At 34.3% G+C, this 20,697-nt stretch overlaps 1 long non-coding RNA gene across 7 annotated transcripts in view; it reads right to left on the bottom strand.

Moving 5' to 3' along the window:
* Nucleotides 1-806: 806 nt before the first annotated feature.
* The window catches only part of LOC143249398 (uncharacterized), a 33,121-nt gene continuing 13,230 nt past the window's right edge, over nt 807-20,697 (bottom strand). The window contains exons 4-5 of one of the 7 annotated variants that reach the window (XR_013027756.1): nt 1,998-2,051; nt 807-882 (exon numbers count right to left, since the gene is read on the bottom strand). This is a non-coding gene — a long non-coding RNA (uncharacterized LOC143249398). Of the gene's footprint in view, nt 883-1,697; nt 2,052-9,993; nt 10,194-14,462; nt 14,795-17,844; nt 17,949-18,497; nt 18,536-20,697 lie in introns of those variants that run through there. The other 6 variants (XR_013027758.1, XR_013027759.1, XR_013027757.1 and 3 more) reach the window with 6 other exon arrangements.

Here is a 20,697-nt window from a genome sequence, read left to right on the forward strand (position 1 = left end):
AATTCCACTTTTAATTAAATACCATATTAAAATAAATTGGAAATCATTAATTAGTTAAATAACTTGTTTGAATGAAAATGCCTTTTGTATTTATCTCAAGTGTTTTCTAATTACTCTAGGGGCCTGGCATGGCCTAGCGCGTTAAGGCGTGCGCTTCGTAATCTGAGGGTCGCAGGTTCGCGCCAAACATGCTCGCCCTCCCAGCCTTGGGGACGTTATAATGTGACGATCAATCCCACTATTCGTTGGTAAAAGAGTAGCCCAAGAGTTGGCGGTGGGTGGTGATGACTAGCTGCCTTCCCTCTAGTCTTACACTGCTAAATTAGGGACGGCTAGCACAGATAGCCCTCGAGTAGCTTTGTGCGAAATTCCAAAACAAACAAACCAATTACTCTAATTGTAAAAGTTTAGGTTGCCAATATTTTACACGTTTCAACTTTAAGTATTTGTACTAACACACAGTACCTTTTTGTATTTACATATAAAACTGGTTGAACAATAACATACTTACAAGAACTTGTAATGTTGGTTGAAAAAAGTGTTCCACAATTTAAGTTTTAAATGAAGATCCACATATAAATTACAGTTTATTATAGACTAATGATGCTAATTTCACTTTATTATTTCTTTCTACTGCAAGTGTTTGTAACAATTATTTATTATTCCAGTTAATGAACATTTTGGATTACTCAGCCACTTGAAATTCATCATCGAGAATACACACAAATGGTTCAACTATTATTATCTTAGAAATTATATTAAGATCTATTCAACTAAAATAAACTAAAAATAATAGTTTTTCTTGCCTTAAACAAGTTATCAAAAGTATTACTCCTGCTGCACCAATGATGAGGGGAATGGGATGATCTAATATTGATGTTACTGAAATGGAAAAATACAAGTTGAAAGAAAATGAATTTAGAGCAGTTTGTTTTTGTTCTGTGATAATATTGAAGGAGATTATGTTTCATTTATTATACCTACGGTTAAAACAACCATATAATGACAGTGTTCTGAGTTACTAGAATCAAATTTCCACTCTGTATTCAGAGATGCATATACACATCGATAAAACAGTACAGGTAACGAAGTGTGAATTATCAGTATAGCTTCACTTCTCCAGTGATAATACCAGTAAATATATTTATTTATCACATTTTAAAATTTGTTTTCTCTCTTGTTTTTGTAGTTTATAATAACCAAATACACCGACTGTGTTTTCACATTAAAACAGTATGATAATTTTATGTAACATGTGACTAAACACCTTTATTTTAGATATATTTATAACAAGACAAAAGACAAGAGTAACGATTTCTCAGACTTTCAAAGATCATGATTTTCGATACTGACTTGCTAACAATTTGTAAACTGAATACTGTTTATCTGATAGATTACTCATAGAAATCTATAATTAGTGTCTACAAGAACTAAAAACGAAAAAGAATACCTTGTAAAACAATCGGTAACAATTCAAAGTGAATAAACGTTGTTTTTTTTTAAACACAAATAGATCTAAGATTCTCCTTTAGTTAACCGCTTTTTCAAAAATAGTTACGATTTCAATAATAGAACAGTACCAGCAGAATGAAAATATTTATGGAAGACAATTCTGACCCAAAAACTTACTTCAGACAACAGAAAAGTTTATACTGTGAACAGTGAATTATTGGAAATGAATAATGTGTTTTGGTCTATCGTGTTTTACGGGTGGTGAAATGGTAAGAGATGTATTCTTCATAATAGAAAATAATGTCCACAATGTACTGGAATATTATAAAAGATCGTGTCTTTACACATTACTACATTTTTTACCTTCATTAATAAGGGACTGAAGACATTCAATGGGAACAAAGAACAACACGCGTGCAACACAAACATAGGTCACTATAACCAGTAATATTCTTCCGTCACGACATCTTGTCACCAGCCTTTCTAAACATATAGTCTCACGTTGAAAATAAGCTTTGAATAACATCATTTGTATAGTAACTTACTTTTGTTTGGAGAAGGAATGCATGTCTCGTCATCCATTCCTGGTTGACACGGATCTAAGAAATGTATCTATATGTAAATAGTGTTAACTTTGACAATTAATAATAAAATAAATGATGAAATATATAATTAATAATTGACTGCTTAGTTTGTTCAAAACAGTGTTTCCTTTTTCGATTTATTTTAAAATTAGAAGTCACAAATACTGGTCACACATGTAAACGTTTTGAAGGAAAGCTCAACTTACAACAGAGATTAAATCTCATCGCGTATCTATCAGGACATTGTTTAGATTTATGTTAAATTCCAAACAAACAGTACAAAGTTCGTATGCTAAAATAAAGAATAATATAATTCACAGTTCAAGTATTGTTGACACCAGAAAAACTACTTTGTACTGTTTGTTTGGAATTTAATATAAACCTAAACAATGAGCTATCTGTGCTCTGTCCACTACGGATATCGAGACCCGGTTTTTAGCACTGGAAGTTTTACCGACATATCGCTGTTTTGAACTGATATATTGGCCCGGCATGGCCGAGCGCGTTAGGCGTGCGACTCATAATCCGAGGGTCGCGCCCGCGTCGCGCTAAACATGCTCGCCCTCCCAGCCGTGAGGGTGTATAATGTGACGGTCAATCCCACTATTCGTTGGTAAAAGAGTAGCCCAAGAGTTGGCGGTGGGTGGTGATGACTAGCTGCCTTCCCTCTAGTCTTACACTGCTAAATTAGGGACGGCTAGCACAGATAGCCCTCGAGTAGCTTTGTGCGAAATTCCAAAAACAAACAAACTGATATAACATTAATGTTATTATACCAAACTTTTACAAGTCGATAAACTACGTTTTATTAAATAGATAAAGAGCAAGATAAGCTCTCAACTAAATATGTTACACTTTGTTTATACCTAATAGGATATTCGATTTATGAGCTTTCCTGAAGAAAAGTAGTTAATAATTTATTACGACCCTAAAATATATTTTTGGTATTGTAAGTCACCACAGGTTTCAACTCAATATATTTTCATAATTAACAATAAATAAGGATTTACAATGCTAAAATCAAGGGTTCGATTTACCCTCGGGAAGACACGAGGATTTCCCGTTGTTGCTTTGCTATAAGAAAAACACACATTTTCATGTCTTCCGCCAGTACAGCGGTAAGTCTATGGATTTAGAGCGCTAAAATTAGGGATTCGATTCCCCTCGGTAGGCTCAGCACATGGCCCCATGTGGCTTTGCTATAAGTAAAACAATACAAAACTAACTTCATTTTGCCCCCCAGTAGCAAAGTGATATGTCTGTGAACTTACACACTAAAAACCGTGTTTCGATACCCGTGGTGGGCAGAGCATAGGTAGCCCATTGTGTAGCTTTGTGCTTACTTCAAAACAAACAAACACATTTTCACAACAAGAAAAAAACATAACGTGACTGGAAATGTTGGAAAGAAGATATTCCAAAAATATCAAAATTATTTACGAAATAGTGAATTTATCCTCTTTTACGGAATAGAGAGTAAACAGGTCCCGGCATGGCCAGGTGTTTAAACTTATTTAGCGAAGTTTTAAATGTTTTCACACTTGAGAAGTTTTCTTTTCCTTTCTGTTTTCAGTCACTTCCTTATCAATTAATTGATGTACATTATAATATTTACACAAATTTTGTTCAGTATTCTTTTTTTCTTTTTTGCAAATAGTCCAGGATAGCCAGGTGTTTAAGCCAGTCGATTCATAATATAATGGTCACGGGTTCGATTCCCCGCCACACCAAACATACTCGCCCTTTCAGTCGCGGGGTCGTTACAATGTAAATGCGGTGAGTGGGTTCTAGCCTTACATTGCTAAATTCGGAACGACTGGCGCAGATGGCCCACGTGTAGCTTTGCACGAAATTCAAAACAAACAAATGTAAGTGAACCAACTACAGAATACATTTAAAACACATACAGATCCAGATATAAATGCTTATTTTTACAACAAAGTCACAAATTATACAGTAAACAACAAAGAACAATTTGAAACAATTTTCTTAACAAGTATATCTCAGACAAATACCAGACACATCACAAATTACAAAGACACGATCCTAACGAAAGAAATATTCATACATGAACTTCTTGAAGCAATAAAAAGCAAATCTCCGTGTAAAGATGAGATACAAGCCATCCTCCTAAAACAGGGCACTCCAAAATTGTTTGACCACCTAAAACACTTTTTAACTTGTCACTATCCTCAGAACACAAACCAGTTTCTTGGAAGCATGCTAATATATTAATGTTCCATAAGGAATAAAAGCCAGCAAATAAACCTAATAGCTACCGACCACTCAGCCTGACCAGCTGTGCAGGCAAAATTCTTGAGTTAACAGTCAGTAACAGATTCTCCACATTCTTGAAGATAACATGAAAGTTACCAGAAGAACAAAATGGATTCAGAAAATTTCGACAAACTACTAAAGAGATAATCGACAGCTTTAACGAAACCAGTGAACTGTCTCCTGCTTTCTTGACAATGAGAAAGCATTTGATACTGTATGGTACAATGGTCTAGGTTCCACATGAATGAAATGGGACTACCGCGTGGAATTATTCACTGTAATCTTACTTTTTTGAAACTAGAAAATGTAAAATAAATGTAGAGGGAACCTTTTCTGAGTACTTTACTCCAGAAGCTGGCGTCCCTCAGGAAGGGTGGTTAGCCCTATACCCTTCATCATGTATGTAAACAATTTGCCATTGAAGGGTCCTAATCATATATTCTCCTCACAGTTCGCTGATGATGTGGCTGACTGGAAAAGTGCTACAACACCAACAATAGCAGCCACAAACATACAACCACAACGAAACAGAATAAGCGACTACTGCAAAAAATACAGAATAAAGATAAATACAGCAAAAACACAACTTGTGTGTCTTTACAAAGTTGAGAAAAAACCAAAACCTACAGCCTGATATGTATATGAATGGAACACTACTTCCGCCTACCACATCGGCAAAATTTCTAGGACTAACCTATGACTCAAAATTAACATGGATTAACCATGTAAATTAAATTAAAAATAAAGTCTGGCAAAGAACCAACTATGCTAGAGTTTCATTCTGCAAGAATAGTGAAGCATCAACAGACAACATACCAAAATTTACAAAACATACATTAGACCAGTAATCGACTATGCAGCTCCAGCATGGATAAATGTAAGTGACAAAACAATTAAAACGAAGTTACAGAAAATCCAAAACACACACCTCAAAACAGCATAGAGAGTTTCCAAAGCAACATTATCCAAATTCATACACAAATATTCAAACATACCAGATAGACTCTTGCATCGTACAATAAAGTATGTTGATAAAGATTGGCTGAAAAATGAATTATTAAGCGAACTGGAGAAGTACCTCATGCACGATGAAGATAGTCCTAAACACTTCTATCCGATCAGCATATATTTTAAACACAAAAATAAATAAAAATAACAAAATAATAAGATAATATATATATTTAAAAAAAGGGCCACCATCAAACTAGACTTCCTACTAATATGGCAAAATAATATCTATATATGTATACCAGTATATGGACATTGATCTTAAAAGGGTCGGAGTAAATTCAGCCCACTCTGACCCTAAAGCAGTAACTAACACTAACATTGCATGACCATATAAGTAAAGAAAGGAGGAAGAGGTCAAAGAGCACCTGACCCTCCAGAGTGCATATGATATCCAACACCCAAGAGCGAGAGAGAACAACACGCAGTGCTTTATTTATTTTCGAATTTTGCCTTTTTCATTGACACGTATAACATTAACTTCTGACAGATGAAGATATCTACCGAGATCAAAATTAAAGATTTGTTTTTGAATTTCGCACAAACCTACATGAGGGCTATCTGCGCTAGCCGTCCCTAATTTAGCAGTGTTAGACTAGACGGAAAAGCAGTTAGTCATCACCATCCACCACCAACTCTTAGGCTACTCTTTTACCAACGAATAGTGGGATTTACCGTCACATTATAACCCCCCAAGGTTGAAAAGACGAGCATATTTGGTGCGACAGGGATTCGAACCCGCGACCATCAAATTACGAGTCGAACGCCTTAACCCACCTGGCCATGTCGGGCCCAAAATTAACGATATACTCAGCAATAGATATTAACTACTTAATAAAATAAGCTGTTCAAGGCGTCGAGTTTAATACCTTCACGTGTAACTTTTGTGCGTGTTGGCATTGCGGTTAATTCAGCACCTATTGCTATAAAAATAAATGCCTGTAAAAATAATTTCATCTTCACTCGAATTTAATGTCTGCTTGCAGGAAAATATAAACGTTTCATGTAACGAAGGTAATAAAATTTTCCTAATTTCTGTGTTGCTAAGAGACTAAATCATTGTTAATATTATTAATGTTGTAACCACGCGTTTCTATAAAGCTTTGAGGCAACAAAGATACAAGACAAATAATGTATTATAACAATTTACGGATTAAACGCCAAAAGCTGACAAAGTACAGAAACTAGAAGGTGGAACATTTGTGGTAACACAACAGAACTACAATTCAATTTGGAAACAGCTTTGATTTGAATTCAAAATAGACAAATTTAAAAGGAGGTGGAAAAAAAATCTAAAGATTATGTCTGTGTTTGTTTTCCTTACAGCAAAGTCACATCGGGCTATCTGCTTAGCTCACAGAAGGCTAAAGTTTACGCGATTTTTTATAACAAAACATTGTTGTTTGACAATAATACTTGTTCTTCTTCTTCTTATGCCTCTTGATTCCTTGAGGAACATAGGGCCGCAACAACACCTCCCCAGCGGACGCGGTTATGGGCTATCCTCTTCAGCTCAGCCCATGTCTTACCGGCTGCCTTCGCCTCTGCGTCGTTACTTCTGCGCCAAGTCTGTTTTGGTCGACCCACTTTCCGCTTCCCTTGTGGATTCCAGTCAAGGGCCTGCCTGGTGACACTAGAAGCAGGCTTGCGCAACGTGTGGCCGATCCATCCCCATTTCCGTTTATTGATGTCATTCTCAATTGGGTCTCGTCTGGTCCTGTCTCACAGTTGGTGAGACATCTGTTGATAATGTCTAGAGTTTGTGGGTATTGGTCTGGGTTACCCGCCAGGTTTCTGAGCCGTAAAGTAGGACTGACTTGATGTTGGTGTTGAAGATCCGGATCTTGTTGCGGAGTGAGAGGGATGTTGATCTCCAGATGGGCCGCAGAGTATTGAAGGTGTGTCGGGCTTTGTTTATTCGGCATTTGATGTCCTCATCTGTCCCCCCATCTTTGCTGACGACGCTTCCTAGGTAGACAAACTTGTCGACTTCCTTGATGCCTTTTTGGTGTAGTCGCACTGGGTCTTGCTGGCTGTTGTTTACCCTCATGACCTCCGTCTTCCCAATGTTGAGTTGGAGGCCAGTCTTCTCAGCTTCTTCTGCAACCCGGCTCAGTTTCTCCTGCGCATTTTGTTGTTTGTGGGAGAGAAGATAATACTTGTTAGATAATCACAATTATTGCTGTGAAAATTCTTTAACACTCCTACGAAAAGACGTTTCTAGTCCTGATTTCTCCAAACCCGTTCCCCTGGCTGTGGTTTCGCTAGATAGTAGATAGGGACAGTGGGAATCTCGTTAATCCATTCATTAATGGATTTAAATGGCAATTTCATTTAAATACAAAATTATTAGCCTAATATTAATAACCTTTCAAGTTGCTCTGGGGCCTAATAGGCCCCACTTTTCGTAGTAGTGTTAAACAACTCGTCTGGCAGGTATATTATATAATTTAAGAACAAACAAAAAAGGGGCTATGTCAGTTTATATATTTTATGTAAAAGTTCTTGGTTTGATACAAATCTACCAATGTCCCATATACAAGAGTCGTTCAGTTCGACAGTAAAAGCTTGGGTTAAATTATAGTGAATAAAATCATTAAACGCGTAATTTTCGCTTACTGTTAAAGTGTTATTATTGTAACAGTTACAAAACATCAAAGATATGGCATTGCATGATTTATGGTGTAATGAGTGATTAATCTTTAAAGCTATCCAAGTGTTGTGTGATTACTCGTGGTTGGGTAAACAGGACTTCAGGTTGTATCTACAGAAATACTGAATACAAGCTGACGGGGTCATAACTTCATTAAACATATCACTGGTTAGATTTCATTTGAAATATTGTGTTGTTTTTTGTTTGAATTTTGTGCAAAGCAGTACGAGGGCTATCTGTGTTAATCGTCCATAATTTAGCAGTGTAAGACAAAAGGGAAGGCAGCTAGTCAACATCGCTCACCGTCAACTTTTGGGCTACTCTTTTTCCAATGAATAGTGGGATTAAGCGCTACATTATAAAGCCCCACGGCTGAAAGAGCGAGCATATTGGGTGTGACAGAGATTCAAACCTGCGCCTCTCCGCTTACGAGTCGAATGCCTTAACCACCCGGCCTGATGGTTACTACGGTACCTGGGATAGAGGGTGTTGTCATAAAAGGAGAGGCTGAAATATAAAAGTTTGATTGACCTTTGGATGTTGTAGTGGCAGTAAATACGAGTTCAAAAGAAAGCTTCATTAGTATATGAATGATAAGGGTTGGTTTTAAATCTTTTTACTTATGTTAATTTTTGTAGGAGATGGAACAGCCGAGGTGGACCAACAGGTTATATGTTTTCCCAAAACGTTGTGTTAATAGACGTGTCAAATTACAAAATCGTTACGCTACTCATGGCGCTCGAAAAACGAGCCTCTGGCGACACTTTCTGGAACAACGACGCCATACTGAGCAATTTGGTGACAAATTTTGGAAATATGTCGTCATTGTTTTGAATTAAGCACAAAGCTACACAATGGTCTATCTGTGCTCTGCCCACCACGGATATCGAAACCTGGTTTTTAGCGTTTAATTTTGTAGACATGCAGCTGAACCACTGGAGTGCAATATGTTGTCATCAAAGATAATGACAACATTCCTTTCCCACTTCAGACCGGCATATACGTAGCGACATCTAACGGCCTGGTGCACAAGACCTAGGATAACTATTTACGCTTATTGATTTTTTGTAACTAATATACAAAGTTGCATGTTGTATAGTAAAAACAAGTTGTTGTACTTCAAAATATACCTGACATGTAACATTTAAAATATTGTGTACCTGATTACGTTTTACCTATTGTTTTTATTTACATATGTATCAGAGTTTAAATACCTTATAGTTTTATCAGCAACATTTCTGTATTATTGTACACGTACAATTTGAAATTTATACAATAAGTTGGGTACAAAATGTATGCTAACAATATTCTCTGTCATAAACTTTTTCAGGATAATGACGAAATTTACGTATCTAGAAAATATCTTTCCTGTAATCTCTTCAGTCTTCACTGTTTTCGTTTATTTCCAACAGTTGCTTCTATTTAAATTACTGTCAGTCATTAAAGTGTGCTGCAAAATTTTATTCAGTACAAATCCTATCCTTATGGTTATAACGCGCATATGTTTGCTGTGAATGAAACTTAAATATTCAGGTCTCTGACATAACAAAGACCTACGACAATTCCAAGAGTCGTTCAGTCGTTTTTCAGGTATAACGGCCAAGTCGATAAAGCAGTTCGTTTTCGTCCCATTACCTTCAATATCAGAAAGAATAAAAATAGAATTAAATATGAGAACATAAAATGTGGAGCAATATTGTGCCAGAGAGGAAATAATGTAAACGGTACAATGATATAAATGTATTCTAGTGACACTTGAACCAGATATTTAAAGACAAGTAGTGTTCATCATGATTGTTGAGTTTGATGATAAAAAGAGAACTGTTAAGTTTCAAATCACCAACAGATAGCGGATCAACAATGATCGACGTACTTTTTATATTTATTTTCAATTGTATTTACAATTGGAAATTGGTAGGATGGTGAAGCAATTTTTTTGTTTTTTATTACTAAGTCGTTTACTTCTCTTATGTGTTTCTGTTTAACATTAATTCCATCAACCTACTTCCATCATACCAGTGAACACACTCAATGTTTTATTATCTCATCCGGGTTACAGTAACGTGTTATATATCAGCCAGTAGACACTAATATGACGTCATACAATGGATGCTTAATACTGCAATTTGTACTGTTGTGAAGTCAGTAAAACGTGTGACTGTCATGAATCACGAAAAGAATTAGGCATTCTGTAGACGAGAACACGATGTACATGTGACCTAAAAATAAAATAAAAATATTTGTTACTCCATAACTTGGATTCATTTACTCTTGAAACAGAAAATTTTCGTAGACTTGTTTCAGAGTTTAAAAGTAGGTTTACTATGTTTTAGGTTTGGTTTCGAATTTCGCGCAAAGCTATACGAGGGCTATTTGCGCTAGTCATCCCTAATTTAGCAGTGCAAGATTAGGTGAAAGGCAGCCAGTCATCACCAAGTATCGTGCTACTCTTTTACCAACGAATAGTAGGATTAACCGTAACTTTTTAACGCTCCTACGGCTGAAAGAGCGAGCATGTTTGATGCGACAGGGATTCGAACGCCCTAACCACCTGGGCATGCCGGGCCTATTCTTTAGGTCCAGTATCTTTCACACGTTAATATATTTTTAAATCCAGGTTTTATTTAAATATAATTCAACACTTTCCTAACATTGTTTCACCCTAAAAGTAAAACGGTGCTTTTGTTAACATCACATTAAATATTAATATGAATAATTTTAAAATACAGGAATAATTTTAAAATACAGGCTATCTGCTAGCCGTCCCTAATTTTTTGAAATAACACAAAAGTTTCTAATTGCACATACCTAAATAAGCATGTCTACTTGTGTTCGGTCTAACGGAGTTAAGTCTTTATTTAATAAGTACGGCCTGTATTTATTAGACAAGTAAACACTAAGTTTTTTGCTTTCGTTTATTAAGGACAAAGTTCACCGTACGTAATACTATCAACGGATAAACTTGAATTATATTACCACCTTACGTTAGACATTAAAAAAAAAAATTAATATATCGTGCAAAATGTATACTAAATTATTTTTACACTCGCCTTTTGCTTACATCAGTTATTATAAAATACAACATATACTGAAACTTATCATGTTTTTTTTGGTCCTTTGTTTTCTCCAAAACTAGTGCAACATAAATATGTTACTTCTACAAGTGAGACATCAAAATTAACAACCTACAAAATTCCCCAAATAAAGAACAGTTACACAAACGAACTTGCAACATAAATACACATAATACAACAGTAACTGGAGAATTTCAAATGTGAGAGACCCAAAGTACTACTGTAACATCCTCACAAATTTACATTATGTTTACGTAATTCACTCAGCAAATTCAAAATGGCCTCAAAGACTACAAGAATTGAAAAACATTAAATCCATTTGTGTCAATTAGATAATACGTTGTTAATGAATACTGTTCTGACGATAAATTATTTTTGCATAGCAGAAACAATATTTTCAATTCTGTGAGAATTTTGTAGGTGGAAGTAAAACGTAGCTTCATTTCCCTATTCTAAGTATATGGATTTACATTCAAACATGATTTATTCCAACTTTCATAAAGTACAAATTAATGATAAAGCAATCTTTTCAAAATCTTAATTAATTTACAGGTACATATAAGAATTATATTAACAGAATCAACTTGGTTACAAATTTTCATCAGTACAAGTTACCCTTACTGAAATTATAATTTAATATCGCCATAAATAATTCTAATTCAGAAATTTTATTATAGCAGTTGTTTCACTAGTCTGAATATTTATATGCAATTCCATTAATGTCCAAGAAAAGTCAGTTTTATCAAACCAAAATAATGAATAATTATTCCAGAAGCATAACATATTTGTCAATCAGTCAATAACACATTCCATTAAAGATGTTCAAAATGTTTGTCTGTGTTGTAAACCACTATGGTAATCAAAACAACAGTATAAGTTTAATATGAAAAGTAAGATACATCCAACTTATTATTCTTTGTATGATTGTTATTAACCTACAACTGACAAGAGTTCTTTGTTTTGTGACTGGATTCTCTCACCCCACCCTAACAAAAATCTAGTTTCAGGTTGCCACTGTCCTGGTAAATTAGCAAATACCATTAAAGTATACACATTTTGGCTAGTTGTTTACTATGTGATTATTTGAAATATCTTATGGAAGGAATTCGAGCTGTGTTTTCAAATCACCAGACATAATATTTGAAGAATGTTAATTACCTCTGTTTGAATGCAAATAGAAAATACATTCCTTTTTCTCTGAGTCTGTCAGATGTTTCTAAGTGAAAGTTAACACAACCTTATATCATTTACTATAATTGAATCCAAATAAAGAAAGAAATATTACTCTTCACACTTAAAAATAATTTCTTTCACACCTTATACTGCATATTACTGCATTTTTGTCATACTACACATGTGATATAATTAATGTAACACACTGTGACATGAACAGAGAAATTTTTTTTTTTTACATTTAAGAGCACTTTGGAATAGTTCTATGCACATAACGTGCTTTGTTCAGAAGTTTGTTATTATTACGGTACTGCATTATTCTTCACGCAATTCCTTTATGCACTGTAAAATAAATAATTAAAAAGGTGGATGAAATAAGTTAAGTGTATGTAAATGCATCATAAAGATTAAACCTGTTAAAGGAGACAATAAACAAATATTCAGTGAATCAATATTTGATTGAATTTATTTGAATACAAGAATGTATGATAATAATAAAGTACTATGTACTGAAAATATAATATACTGAACTTGTATCGACCAGATACTGGAATGTGCATGATATGAAATTCACCTGTTAACTTTGTGAGGTTCACATGTATCTCTTAATTATCAATCACTTAAACCTATGCAATAAGAAATGGCTTGAGAAAATATATAAATCGATTATAACTTACATGTATGAAATAATATTATTGTATGCTTAAACAATGCAACATGTAATTAGATATTAATTTACAAACAGCTTAAAATTGTCAACAAAAACCTTTTTGTGACATTTGCAATAAAAGATATGATCTACATGTATACCACCTTTAATAAACCAATAATAGCAATAATAAAAGTTATTTGACTAAGTCTTAAACTATAAATTTTAAGAAAAATACATGTCCTCATTACCACACATTTCTTACATTTTCTAGGACACAATGAATAACTAAACCTTAACATCATATTAAAGACATTTCAATTTCATTTAAATGTGTACTCATGTTGAATTACCTTTGTGTATTACTAGTTTAAAATATTGGAATGATATTCAATTGGCTTAAACTGCTACTTGTAAACAGATGTGCAAAAAATGTTAGGCATAAATATCATTACATAACAAGCAATGCTTAAGATGAATACATGTCAAAACTGTTATATAACAAACAACCTTTTTTGGGTCGCACTTTAAAGTTTTTTTCTCAATTAAAAAATAACAAACTTTTTTATTTACACCTAGTAATACAGCAGGACTTTTAAATGTGATGTAATAAGTGTTAATTAAGATTTATTAATCTATTACAGTACTTTGTTTTAAATAAGACACCATTTTTTATTATTACACAAAATGACCTTAAAATAACTTGTCAACTAGTATGTACAAAGCATACTTAGTTTTGTTTCTTCCTGCCCAAAAAAGGATAAAATCAAACACTGTAAATGTCTGGAATTGTTTAATACTTTGTGAAATGTACAGAGAATGGACTTATAATGGTTCACTGAATAAAGCGATTGTTAACCTTCTGTTTACATGTAGATACTACAGAAGTAAAATTTAGTTCATCTTGGTGCTACAGCTGTTTCTGTTTGTGCAACTGTCATTCCAACAGTTACTGTAAACAGATAACCTTTTATACTAATTATTTCATCATTATGTTTAAAACTGACAACTATGAATAACTTCTGAATTCTTAATAATATATTGGAAACATGCAGCATTTGAAGATCTGTTCATGCAGGTACAGCTTAACATTCACTTTTGAAATGGCAGTAGAACAAGTATGAATAATGTTAATACCAAACTTTATTTCACAAGTATGATATTCTATATTTATCAGACTATCATTAACATTTCAAAATGTGACGTACTATAAGAAATACAAATGTACATTTACCATGTGTTACTGTTGAGCAGCTTTTAGCACAACTGAAGTGATTAATTATTTTATGGTGTGAAGTATAAAAAGCTCGGAGCTTTGGCTCTAAGTGAAACCAAGAGTGCAAAAAAGTTAACCTTTTTAAAGTTCATAAATAATTTATATTGGTAGATTAACTTAAACAGTAACTGTCACTGGGGACAGGTACTTTTGCTAGACTTAACTTAAACACCAACCATCACTATAAATGGGTGATTTTGCTTGTTACATTCTATTTTAAACCACACATCATCACCAATAATTAATTTGGAACAATTATAATGATCAAAGTGATAAATTCAACAGTTTTAACATGACTCAATGTTAGACAAATGTAACATCCTTAATAAGCATGAACCAAAGTGATGACAGTAAAAAATATATAGTAGTTTCACAACTGAAAGTTTAATTTCTTCCAAAGCTCTGAATTTGTATTTGTACAATGATGAATGTGGCACACAGAATATTATACAACATTTTAGTTTATACCTGACAACATGTTCATATTTGATTGTTTCTGCACTAAATGAACAGTGCATATTTCAGCTCTGACTTGTAAAAATTATTTCCAAAAGAAGGTGTAACAAAAATTATTCTTAGTTCATCTAAGTTAATCCAGTAACTAGCCGTGATTTCTTCTTGTGTAGCACTGGACTACAGATTGAAAACCTAAAAATGAAAAAAAAATATTAGTCTTATGACTTTTAATGCAAGTTCATTTTGCTTTAGCTTGAGCATTTAAAACAATATCTTACCATGCAGCTCTGTGCCATAGGTAGTGCAAGAAGTAAGTTTCACGTGATGACAAGAAACCCACTTGAAATAAAAATGGATCTCAGGATGGCTGAGATAGGTATTAACTCTTTCACTAATAAAGCAGAGAACAATGTTTTGAACTTCTTAGGTTAACCTGAAGATGACTTAAGGTCAAAATGTTGTTCTCCACTTTATTAGTAAAAGTGTTAATACCCATACCAGCCATTCTGAGATACAAGAAGTAGATGTACATGGAGATTATGATAATATAAAGGACCAAAACCTGGCTTTCTGTACCAGCAGAAATCAAGCTTCCAAGACACAACTGAAAGTAGTAATAGAGGATGTCACTACTGACCTCTATCAGGTGTTCTGCATGTTTCCCATTTACTATAACAACAGTATACAACCAATGCAACATGTGGCATGCTGAATCACACCGGCTTCCAAATTTTCTTTTATGGCTCATTACATTACCACAAATGTTACTTATAAATTCCACCAACACAACAGGTTGTTGCTTTAGCACCCACCTTATTAAAATCTATTTGTTTTCTCTTTGCAGTGTCACGACTTGCTGAAGGATTGAATCAAGGTATCTAGCTTCCCAACACAAACTTGTGTGTCGATGTCCTGATTCTTCTGTAGCTGTAACTGAAAAGTGAGAAAGTGCACGAAGTTGCCTGATGCCGCTTGCTGCAACTTTGTCCTGAAAGCTGAAACGTGATTTGCAGACTGACAGACAAGCTGATTTCTGCCTTGCAACTTCAAATTCAGATCATTCAAGTGTTGTGTCATGTCGACCAGAAAGGTCAAATCAGCTTGCCATGCTGGATCAGTCATGGAACTCACTTCTGTGTCTTTGTTGTTGCTTCTGAGGAATTCTATCACCTCATCAATCAACTCCCAGAATCTTCTGAGCATCTTCTCTCGACTCAGCCAGTGTACTTCACAGTGATACACAAGGTCACCATAGTCTGAATCAATTTCTTCAAGAAGACTTCGAAACTGATGGTAATTGAGCCCTCGTGATTTGATGAAATTAATGGTTTTCATCACAAATGCCATAAGTGCCTGAAAACCAAGTTCTTTACTGCACAGGTTCTGTTGGTGAATAATACAGTGCAACTTCACCAACTGTCTGTTCTGCTTTCCTCGATGCTTCATCAACAGTGCTACCAGCCCACTACTTTTTCCGGTCATGGCTGGTGCTCCATCAGTTGTCACACTTACCAGTTTCATGAAATCCAATGAAACACTACTACACAGTCGTACTGTCTCCTCAAATAGAGCAGACCCAGTTGTCTGACCCTCATTGGAACCCATGCCAGTTAGTTCCTCTGTGATATCAAATGATGATGACGCACTACGAACAAAAACTAGTAGCTGTGCTGTTGAACTGATGTCAGTCGACTCGTCTGCTGCCAAAGAGAAGTAGACAAAGTTGGCTGCTTTATATGTAAGCTGCCTTGTCACGTCTGCTGAGAGGTGTGAAATTCTTCGTTGAACTGTCATACGATTCAAAGCCACCGTCTGTAGCTTGCGAACTGCTTCCGGGCACAACTTTTCCAATGCAGTAATCATACACTGCTTGACCCTCAGTGAACAGTCGGCAAGATTTCGCTATCATCAACAAAATATCGTAACTGACCTCACATGCTGCACCCAAATCTGCTGACTGTTTTGAGAAAACATTCTGCTGGTGATTCAGTGACCTCTGCAGAGATTCAATTTGAGCTGTTCGTTCGTCATCGACAATGTTGTGAAAATCTTTATGCTTCAACTCATAATGACACTTTATATTGGATACCTTCACCACTGCTACTGTCAAATGACACAGCAGACAAATCACATTCTTCTGTTGTTGAACAAAACAGTATTGCGCAGTCCAATCATCATGAAACTGCTGGTTTTTATCATCAACTTTTCTTTTACTATTAGCTTCCATTTTTGTTACGAAATAGGGCTCGTCAGTAAATCTTGAAGAACAATTAGAACGTGTGAGATTTTATTAGGGAAATATTACATCATTGCGCCAATGATTAAATGCCTATGCATTAACAAGATTTGCTTATTAAATTTTCTTTATTGCTCAACACAAATATGGAACCATCCAGTATTTAATCTAATGCATATTCTTCTATAGCATTTAATCTTCGTGACCACTTGCCACTCAGTGACTCATCGAGGGCAGGATTTGGCCCGCAGACTGGCCTTTGTGCACCAGTAATTTACAGTAACATATATTAAAAGCTCTTCACAAAAATCAAATAATGATGGCTTAGTTTAAAACTGTTAAGGTTTCCCACATGAAAACAAATAATGTTAAACTTTCCAAAAGTATACATCTTTATCAAATGTTAAATATCTTCAGCTTAATTATGTCAGACACACATCATGTAATATTACAGAAATAATTTTTCCTGTTCAATATAACAAATTCACTGATACAGTTTCTTTATTCAGCTGCATTCACCTGTCAACTTGTAACCTTTCCAGTGTCTATATAAACTAAAAACATGTTGATAATGTTTTATACACCACATAAAAGTACTTATTAATCTAAAGTTTACAAATATATGTTGTAACACATATTTACTGATTTTTTACTTTATGTAGAACTTTCATAATTTCTAAACAACTTATTACAAGATAACATTAAACACTGTTAGGTGTTGATTATCATAGATTTTGTACCATGTTATTAATATCAAAGCTAAGTTCACTGACTTGTAAATGATAATTGAGTAAACTTAACAATCCTAGCAATGTCATGTTCTATATACTCAAATCTGGATATATGTAAATATTAATGTCTGGGTATACATATTAAAGGACTCATATAGGTAACTATCAACAGAAGTATTTCATTATACCAGTGAAATACATATTTTTTTAATTTACACCTTTTCATGTTAATCATAAAAGAATAACTATTAACTATTATCATATTTAGTACTTACACAGATATTAATGTAAATCTCTTTCAAACAACTCAGCAACACTTTCTGTTTAGCTTCACACACAACAAGCTTAGACTCACCAGTTAACTAATCCATCCACAAATCTAAAAAAATAGGGTAAAATAAAATACATAACAAACAAAACAGAAACCCAAAGACTTTGTTAACTACTAGAAGTTAGATTAATATATAATTTAATGTTCTTGTTTTTAAAGTCCACTTTAATTCACACAGAATAATTAGTATATAGTACTGACTAACTACGTCTCAAGAAACAGAAACTTTGAATTTTGTTACATACTGTTCTTTTCTTTCCTCCGTACTCTCACCATCAATTTCACAAGTAAACATTCTGAACTGAGTTAGGATTCTACAATATTACCTTATCATAAATAAGTCACTCTATTAACAACATAATTGTCTCTTCATAAATCTGAAGAGCAGTAACTTCATATCAGATAGATATGCTATTTTCTACTCCTATTATACTGTGAAACAAGGATTACAGTTTATGACAAAATTTTGATGAGTCACAAATTTATCACATTACAACTAATTCATAACTTGTATATATCACTGAATGATAATGTTTAAGTTGGCATAAATATTTCTTTCACATAGAACCATTTAATTTTACTTCTTCAGTGTTGCTGTTTGTTTAGCACCTGGGTCTGTGATGACCTTACAGAAGCTGAAAAAAAACAACAAAAATAAATCCAATAACTGAATATATATACTGTTATTTAGTTTCTGTTTTCTACATTCTCCTGGTATGAACAGATTCTTTTTTTTAGTATGTTACACACTGTAATATTATATAGCAGCCAATATTACTGGAGTGGTTACTCTAGTTAGGGATATTACCATGTATATGATATTGTTATAAAGTAACAATCATTTTGTTGAAACATATCATGATTACTACCTTTTGTTTCTTTTAGTAATAAATCTTTTCAAGCAGTATTGTGCTCTTTGAACTGATAGCTCTATAGACTGAAGATGAACTGGAAATGGCTGAAGTGGCAGTTGAAAAATATCTCAACATGAAAAAGAAACACTGAGCCAGTGTCAAAACACACATACCTATCTTCAACAACCAACCAAGTGTGCCAGGAGGATACTGTCCATGATGAAGCTAGAAAACATCATTTGTCCATGTAATGACGTAAATAAAGTTCCTGGGAATGAAACATCTATCATCAACTCTGATTATCCAACATAAACGACGAAGAGGCCAAGGAAAGGCCAAACTAAACATCTTGAAACTGATAGACCATGTGGTTAACTCTAAGAAACTGACAAGATGTTGAGAATATGGAAGCATGGAAGTAAGCATCAGACATCTCAAATTTGTCATCCACAAACCTGGAGTAAGCACCTAACAAAGTGACTTAAACGACTCCACACTGTCTGTTTGTGGACAGCAAACAACCAGAAATAGAAGCTGAAATGACCCATAGATTCTACAGTACTTTCGGAAAGAAGGTCCTGATCTGCTTCTGATAGATAATAGTAGGGATTCCCTAGGAGAAGGAAGGGAACTGGAAAAAGAGTTTAAAAATGAAGTAAGAGTTCTATAAAAAAAGACTTTTAATGCCCAAGGTAGGTGGGGAAAGTTCTATAAACATGGACAGTCTTATACAGCTTGGTCTCCATGGTTCTGTACATGCCAAGCTGCCACTGAAACTTATTACAGCAGAGGGATTGGCAGCAAAAAATAAGATGACTTGAGTCAGAAGCTTTGGAAAAATGAGCTGACCAGGGACAAAATGGGAGAGAGATGAACAGGGGAAGATTGAGACACATGAGTGGCAAAGGAGTATAAGGAAGACTGAGATGAGATGACTCCACTCACAACTCTAATGACTAAAAGCTGCATCCAAAATAGACTAATGCATTAAAGCAGCCATATGTAAACGTGTTATTCTCTTAAAGATGAGAGGAATAAATACACCTGTGTAAAAATTGAATTCTGCCCAACAACACCAGAGCAAAGGAAATCAAATGTACACAACAATACTGAATGACCAACATCCTAAAAACTTTGGAAAATAATAAATAGCATATGACAAAAAATGAATGATTGGAAGGTAACACAGAAGGGAGATTAAATATAAACAAAGATTGGAAAACTGAGCATATGAAGTATCTGGGTCTTAAACCCAAACTCGGATATAGAACCCAACTGTAAAGAATCCAAAGAAGAATTTGAATCCCAATGATAGGCCAAAGTGTGAGTATGTAAGATATTAAGGAAGGGAAAAGACACAAACTATTCAGGAAAATGATGCACATCATGTAACAAAATAAAGTTTATGTGATACAGAGCATGAGAACAAAACATAAAAAGCTGTCTGTGCCTTTATCTTTTTATGCAGCATCCCTATGGTAAGGGAGAAAAAATGAGTATCTGGAGAACCCACAGACTGCAGGAATGACTCCTTATATTTCTGTAAATGAGTTCCCAAACTCTTCTGCAAATAAAGTTCATTTGTGATTACAGCAACAGATGGTTTATTTAGGGTACTGGTAGCAGTTGAAGTCATAACAATAAAAAACAAATTCATAACTAAATAAGTTAATAAATCAAGATGAAAAATCTTGGTAAACAAAATATTTCATCAAATAAATTCAACATACACATAACTGCTTTTAGACAATGAAAGTTGGAAGTTAAATTCCAAACACTAAGTTCAAAACTATGAACAAAGCTAAGCAAAGAATAAGTCTTAAACACTTGAGTGACAAAATAAGAAGAAAGTAGACTATAATTCAGGGAGAGTGACCTTCATAAAAAGTGTGTGTCACACTGTCACCAGCAGGTTGTTGCATGATTATTTTCATGCTACAGAA

This window comes from Tachypleus tridentatus, chromosome 4 (assembly GCF_004210375.1).
Source record: "Tachypleus tridentatus isolate NWPU-2018 chromosome 4, ASM421037v1, whole genome shotgun sequence".
In the NCBI taxonomy this organism is placed as follows: Eukaryota; Metazoa; Arthropoda; class Merostomata; order Xiphosura; family Limulidae; genus Tachypleus; species Tachypleus tridentatus.